This window comes from Egretta garzetta, unplaced genomic scaffold (genome assembly GCF_000687185.1).
Source record: "Egretta garzetta isolate BGI_Z169 unplaced genomic scaffold, ASM68718v1 scaffold401, whole genome shotgun sequence".
Classification (NCBI taxonomy): Eukaryota; Metazoa; Chordata; class Aves; order Pelecaniformes; family Ardeidae; genus Egretta; species Egretta garzetta.
In genome coordinates this window covers 1,498,202-1,505,675 of record NW_009258651.1, presented here as the reverse complement: position 1 = coordinate 1,505,675, position 7,474 = coordinate 1,498,202, and positions in this window count along the sequence as shown.

Genomic DNA, 7,474 nt, shown 5'->3' with positions numbered 1-7,474 from the left:
AGGCGAGCGCTCCCTTCCGCCACATCCGCGGCGCGGAGGCCAGCCGGGCTGTCCCGAGGCCTGCTGGGCCCCCCAGCCTCGAGCGGGACCACTGGGCCAGGGCACGGGATTGAGGCCGAGCCAGGATGGTTTGGGCCCGGTAGGAACCACGGCTGATGAGAAAAAAAATGTGGGGATTTCTGTCTGAAAACAGCATGGCTCTGGCTATGCAACTGCAGCTGAGGAGGGGATTGCTGCAGCCCGGACCCCTTCAGTCAGTTCGGAGCTGTTGGCACTGTCCCTTGCAGGGGTTTGGGATCTCCAACATGCCTGTCTCCCGGTAGCACCAATGGTTTGTTTCTCCAGAAGGAGCCCCGCTGTGTAGATCCTCCAGCAGACACTGGGCTGGATGAAGTTCCGCGTGAGGAGCGGGGCCGGTGAACACGAGGCTGCTTCAAGCTGTCCGTAGAAGGGCTCATCCGCTCGGTCTTCCCGCTGAGGTGGCCTACAGCAGACACCCACTGCAACTCACTCTCTGCTGACTAAAAAGGAGGCCTGCTTCAGAAGGTGAGAACTTGCGTTGTGCATATCTAAATGAGGTTGAGGTGAGACTCACCTCTAATGACTCCTCCGTCCATTCTGTGCTGGTTTACCGGTACTTTTAAGAGGCACATAGTGCAATCTGTTCAGGGTCTCTGGCACAACCCACAAACCTGAGCATCTGTAGTACTCCAGGTCATAAAAGATGTGGTCCACTGAAATGTTTTGCACTATAAACAGCCTTTAGAATGTATCACTTGCATCAGGTATTTGGTGTGCTATGATTAAGCCTTTTCACGTCTGTTGAGGCATTGAGTGTAAGGATAGTTAAATATGAAAATATTGATCAGGAATAAGGGAAAATAGGTTCATAAGTCACACAAGGGCTGTGAAACCCCAGCGTGGTACCACAGAAATACAAGACATCAGCTTCACAGATCGTACTGGAATTGAAACAGAATGACCCAGCATTCGTAATGTGATGAAGTGACTTGATTTCATGGTTTCTGAAAAGTGATTGAGTTGAGTCAAAGTGTGATTTTTAGTGGTTTTGGTACCTTATGCGTCACAGGTCAGAATCACTCATGAGCGGTATCTTAACCTTGAACTGCACAGGATTTGAATCGGGTTTTGACTCTGAGGACAGACTTTTTTCAAATCGAGTTCAAAACTCTCCTGTGTCCTCAGGTGACAGACTGGGGCAAGGCAGCTTTCCAGTTAGCCCAGTCCGGCCTAATCCCCTGAGCCCCGTGCTACACCTGGCCTAGTGTTACTTCAGCACCAAATGGTACATGTGGCAACATGGCTAATATTTATCATGACAGATGCCTTGACATTACTCTTCCTGTGATAAACCAGTATCTTTTCTCAATGCTTTCTGAGTAGCATGAGGATGTCACACTTGAGTTTTGTGCACTTCCTTTATATGCAGTGACGTTTCTGGGAGGGGTCTGGCTCAAAAGATCAGAGCAGAAGGAGAGGAAACAATGGCATAAACATTAAATTGCCTGTGAGTTTAAGGCTTTGAGTCTCATCTAGACAATGGTCTAATTCTGTCCATTAGCTTGATCATATTATCTGACAAGCAATCTCATTGACTCAAATAATAATAAGAATCACAGAAGGGCAGCAAATGAGATTCCCTTACACGGGAACTGAAAGAGTCGCTATGCCAGCTCTCATGGCATAGTCTATCCCAGAGACTTCTGAATCATAGAAAATTGGCTTACATACTTCAGCAAAACGTAGATTCTACCCTGACTTTGGGAAGTTACTAAGATATTATTAAGGTACCAGTATCATTGTCATTGACTTTGATTTATAATTTTCAGAGAATTTGAGGGGTTTTAAAAAAAAAAAATTATATAATGAAATATTAGAAAAAATATTTAGTAGTAAAAAGCCTGTCCTGAATTTGGTTCAATCTATGATATTTTAATCAATAAATTCAGAATAGCAGCCATATGCACCTTTATGTGAGTCTACAGGGAATTCCATGGCTCATGGCTGTTTTCTAAGAGAAAACAGTCAAGGCAGAGCGATGTTTTTCTTCGATGGCCTCAGGTGAAAAATCCCAGCAACAGAGCACAGAACATCCTGCCTTTGCCCTTGACCACAGCTGACCCGGTGGCAATGTCCGTGTGGAGCCCACAGACTGCCTCCTGCCTCATCCCGCTGGCTGAAGGACAGGACTCTTGGCCCTTTGTAATGGTGCCGAGCTGACATTTTGTAAAACATGATCCACTCATTTTCATATCCCCTGTGGCTGGCTCACGGCCATTTCTTGACACCAGCCACCCCTTCCCGTCAGTTCTAGAAGGGCCTCAGAGCTGGAAGCCCCCTCCTACAACACATACAGGGCCACCATGTTGTTTCAGATGCCGTTTTATGGCAGGTAGTCACCATTTCTGACAGTCTCATGGCCTGTGGCTGGCTGGAGAACCAGCCACCCCTTACAGCTTTCCCAGCAATACGTGACCAGCGGAAGCCCTTGCCCACTGCATGCATGGAGATTGCCATTGTTGATGATGTCATATCCCCGCGTGTTTCATACTGTTTCCAACTGGGATCAGACAGTTGTCATGTTTTTAAACCATCATATCCACATGATCTCAGAGCACCCTCTGCGTGGCTCCCCGCTTCCTTTATGTCAGGAAGCGTTCCTGTGTAACATACAGATTTATATAGAGATATTTTTGTACATACGTACGCACAAGTTTCCCCAAACAGACCACGCAGACAAGAACTGGCCAATGGGTTCATGAATCAGGAGACTTTATATTGAGAGACATTTCACACAGAGAGGGTGGGTGGTGCGCAGCTCCGTTTGTCTGTGGCTATGGGGAGCTTCCAGCTGCCTGTGAGACTGTGCTGCAGTACAGACTGTGGCTGTAAAAGACAGGGTAATATCGACAACCAGAGCAGCCACCCTCCATTGCCATGGGCAGCCCCTGCCTCCCTGCCCGGGGCTCTCCCAGCATCAGGCCAGGGCTGGCCGTCCCACATCTCCCAGGCAGCCAGGAGACACCCATCCCAGGCTGGCTGTGTCACCAACCCCGTGGTGACATGGGCTACTGCCAGCCTGCTGTCCACTGTGGCGTGGCATCATTGGGGTTGGTGCCAGGAGTTGGTGTCATTTTTTTCATTCCTTATCTTTATGTCAGTGTCCTTGTAGAAAGTAACAAATCTCTCTGGCTGAGCGGCTGAAGATGGGAGTGCGCCACAGTCTGGTTGTGTTCTTGTCTGAGCCTCTAGTTCTAAAAGACAAAGGAGGAACAGCCACCACCTGTCACACCACGGGCAACCCCTGCCTCCCTGCCTGGGCCCAGCTCTCCGAAGGGCAGCAGCCCTCCCTTCCCTGCCCACCTCCCTACCCTCTCGCCTCAGCCTGCACTCACCTGCTTGCCTCCAGTCCGGGCCAGCTTGCTAAGCAGCCCTTTTTATACCCATCCTAGAATCATAGAAGACTCATAGAATCATTTAGGCTGGAAAAGACCTTTAAGATCAAGTCCAGCCGTTAACCTACCCCTGCCATCCCACCACTAAACCACATCCCTAAGCACCTTGTCTACCCGTCTTTTAAATACCTCCAGGGATGGTGACTTGACCACTTCCCCAGGCAGCCTGTTCCAATGCTTAGCAACCCTTTCAGTGAAAAAGATTTTCCTGATGTGCAACCTCCTCTGGCACAACTTGAGGCCATTTCTCAGAGAGCATGCCTTCCCAAGGTATCTCATCCAAGCATTAGGGAGAAACACTCAGCACTTCGTAAAGCTTAAAATGTGGATAGCTTTGTCCTCCCTTCTTTTTGGGTCAAGGCCTCTGACATGATAGAGACAGTTGTTCCATACGGTGCTGAGGACTAGGTCCTGTATTGCATTACCATGCTCATTGCACTTAAAAAATCTGCATGCCAACTGCGGGTGGGGACTCGACCCCTTCCCTGGGCAGCCCCTTCCAGTGCCTGACAGCCCTTTTGGGGAAGAAATTTTTCCTAATGTCCAACCTTAACCTGCCCTGGCACAACTTCAGACCATTTCTTCTCATCCTATCGCCTGTTACCTGGGAGAAGAGACCAGCACCCACCTCACTACAACCTCCTTTCGGGTAGTTGTAGAGGGCAATAAGGTCTCCCCTCAGCCTCTTTTTTTCCAGACTAAACAACCCCAGTTCCCTCAGCCGCATCACCAACCCCCTGTGACATGGCCACCACCAACGTTCTGCTCTCTGTGACATGGCCACCACATCACCATCGATGTGGTACCTCATAGGAAGGAAATATTTATGTTAAAACACAACTGATTTCAGCCCCTAACACTCACACTTTCATACATACAAACACCAAGATGCATGTAGGCAGTCCACTGAGCAGTCGGGCACTGCCACCTCTGTCCAGGAGGTCTGTCCAGGACTGCTCACAATGACGTTGAGGACAAGACGCACTGGTTTTCAAGCCTATACCCTACATTTACTGGATTCTTCTGAAGAGGGTGCCGTTTTTGGACGCGTCTCTTACGTTGGTACTAACAGTTGGAGAAAACATATGTCACAGCAGGAGAAAAAATCCTTTTCAAATACCTTATCAGACCATTAAGATAACTTGGAAAGTTGTTTCACAGCCATTAGAATGATTGTGAAAACCTACCAGTAGGTGTAAGAACCGAGTCCTTCCCAGACACATCAAATCACCAACCTGCAACCTTGTCAAGAGTTTCTCTTGACTGGTTGTTGCCTTCCATATCTGCCCTGGCATGGCAGCTAGTTCACACATAAATAAAGCACATTATTATGACAAGCATTATTAGTGATGCCACAGTAATGTGCTTGTCACAACAATGATACAATTGCCCTAAACTGGCATATTCCAATTGCACATCCCCATCCTGCTATAGCAGATCCCATCCCTATCTGAAATAGTGACATGAAAAACATTTTTAAAAAATCATCGTATAGATCTTTAAGTTGAACAACTTATATTGTTGTGTGGAACAAACATTCATCTGGCATCACCAGCCGGTATAAATCTTCAGAGAGAGAATTAAATTACTCCCCAGAGATGTCCTTCTCCCTCACATTCTGTTTGCAGAGAACCTGTCACCCAGACTGCTGATTCTGTTCCCATTCCCTCTTCCCTGCATTTGTAAGCATTATAATACCACTTTGCAGCTTCCATGGCATAGCATCTTCTACAGCAAGATCTCAGCAAATTTTACAGTTGTTTGGCATTTTAGCTTTGCAAAACTGAATTCTTGCAAAGTGGAAGATCCTTAATGACCTTTGATTTTGCAAAGGTGGAAACTGAGGTGCAAGCAGGTTAACCATAGCCTTTCTACTGAAAAGCTGAGCATCCCTGCCTTTGAAATCAAGAATAATCAAAGCTTAGCAAATTAGGTTAGTATCTTACGGTCTCATACTACACTTGCAAAGGAACCAAGAACAGAAACAGCCCTTCACCATAAGACTCACAGAACTATTTATCCTTCTTTTTGTACAGTATTAATTTCCCATGTTACTCTAGAATAACTTCGTTTTAGAAGTAATGAGTTATGCAATCTGTAGTGAAGGATATTCAGGGTGGTGAAGGATATTCAGGGTGAAATGTGAAATATGTGAATACAAGTGCTTTGATATTGTGGAGTTAGGCTTGTTTAGAAACAAATAAAGCAAATACTACCCAGGTAATCATTTATATTTGGCTCTTTATGCTGCCAAGATACTCGGCACCAGGGTAACCAGCTAGAGTGTCCATAGCCTATGCTCTAAGAGGCTGTTCTCAGAGAATTTTTTTCCCTGTCCACTTCTGAAGTAGTAATTCACGTAGAAGACTCTAGAGCAAATCACGACGACAAATGTCTGTTTCAGGGGATAGAACTGCTGTGATTACTTTCCACCTTTATCCAAGGGAACTGAATTTCTGTGTGTTTTGTAAAATGACAGTGACTCACAGGGTCATTAACAGAGCCTACTGTAGAGACATTTTTTCATACATGTAAAGAGAAAGGTAACAGCACATCCTGAAGAAGACTTACAGAATATCTGAGGTCTGAGAGGTCAACTGAGGATTGTTTAATATTGTGACCAATACGTTTTTCATGATAATACAAGCTAAAATAGCTCATGAGTCAGTTCCTCAAGAGGATTAGCATTTTCCCAGGGTTAATACTGCTGCCTTCCTAAGATTAAAAAAAAAAAAAGCCTGATATAATAGCAGTCCTATTACAATTACCAAAACTTTATTCAGGAATTTTAAATGATATACTAATTCCAAGATGATAAACACAAAATCAGGGCTTAAATGGTGCTGGAAGCACATACCTGCAATGTGGCTTAGAATCATGGAAAGTTTTGGGTTGGAAGGGACCCCTAGAGGTCACCTAGGACCCCCTAGAGTCCAACTCCCCCGCAGTGAGCAGGAACACCACTAACCAGATCAGGTTGCTCAGAGCCCCGTCCAACCTGGTCTTGAATGTTTCCAGGGATGGGGCCTCCACTACCTCCCTGGGCAACCCATTCCAGTGTTTCACCACCCTCATTGTAAAGAATTTCTTCCTTATATCCAGCCTAAACCTACCCTGGTTTAGTTTAAAACCATTACCTCTTGCCCTGTCACAACCAGCCCTGCTAAAAATATTTTCCCTGTCTTTCCTATAGGTTCCCTTTAAGTACTGAAAGGCTGCAATCAGGTCTCTCCACAGCCTTCTCTTCTCCAGGCTGAACAGCTCCAACTCTTTCAGCCTGTCCTCACAGGAGAGGTACTCCAGCCCTCAGATCATTTTTGTAGCCCTCCTCTGGGCCCGCTCCAACAGTTCCATGTCTTTCTCGTGCTGAGGGTTTGTCATGATCCACTGCTGGGTTGAACAATGTGGTAGAGGTTAAACCCCCTTGCTTTCCAACTGACCTGAGATATCTAATTCTATGAGGTTGGGGGCAGCTGGGCTTAACTTCTGGTTAATTCCAATATTTTATTGTGACTAGGTCCCTTTTACATTCTTGGAAACAGAATTAAGACTCAAAATGGAGTCAAGTGCCAAGTCGCTTTATTTAGCCAACAATAAATACATGAGAGAAAAGCAGAGAAAGAGAGGAAAAGTGAGAAAGGGAAGGGGAGAAAGAGAGATAGACAAAAAGAGAGCGCGAGAGTGTTGCAATAGCTACCACCACGGGTTTGCGTGCGGTCTGTCCGTCCGTTGGTCCGTCCGTCCGTCCATGCAGTCCATGTGCCCGATGTATCTTCGAATCCGGTGGAGGGCCAGATTGTCCTCTTACATAGTCAATGTTTTGCATACCCATGCCTCCCACTCAGCAGTGGGGCGCATGCCCAGTACCGTCACTAGAGGGTGCTTGAAAGTTCTAGAGGGTCTGAGCCCACCCCAATATGTTGTCAGTCGACCCTGGGCCCAGGCTCATACGCAGAGGACAGTGCATGCCTGTCAGGGAGAACTCAATGGGCTGCCCT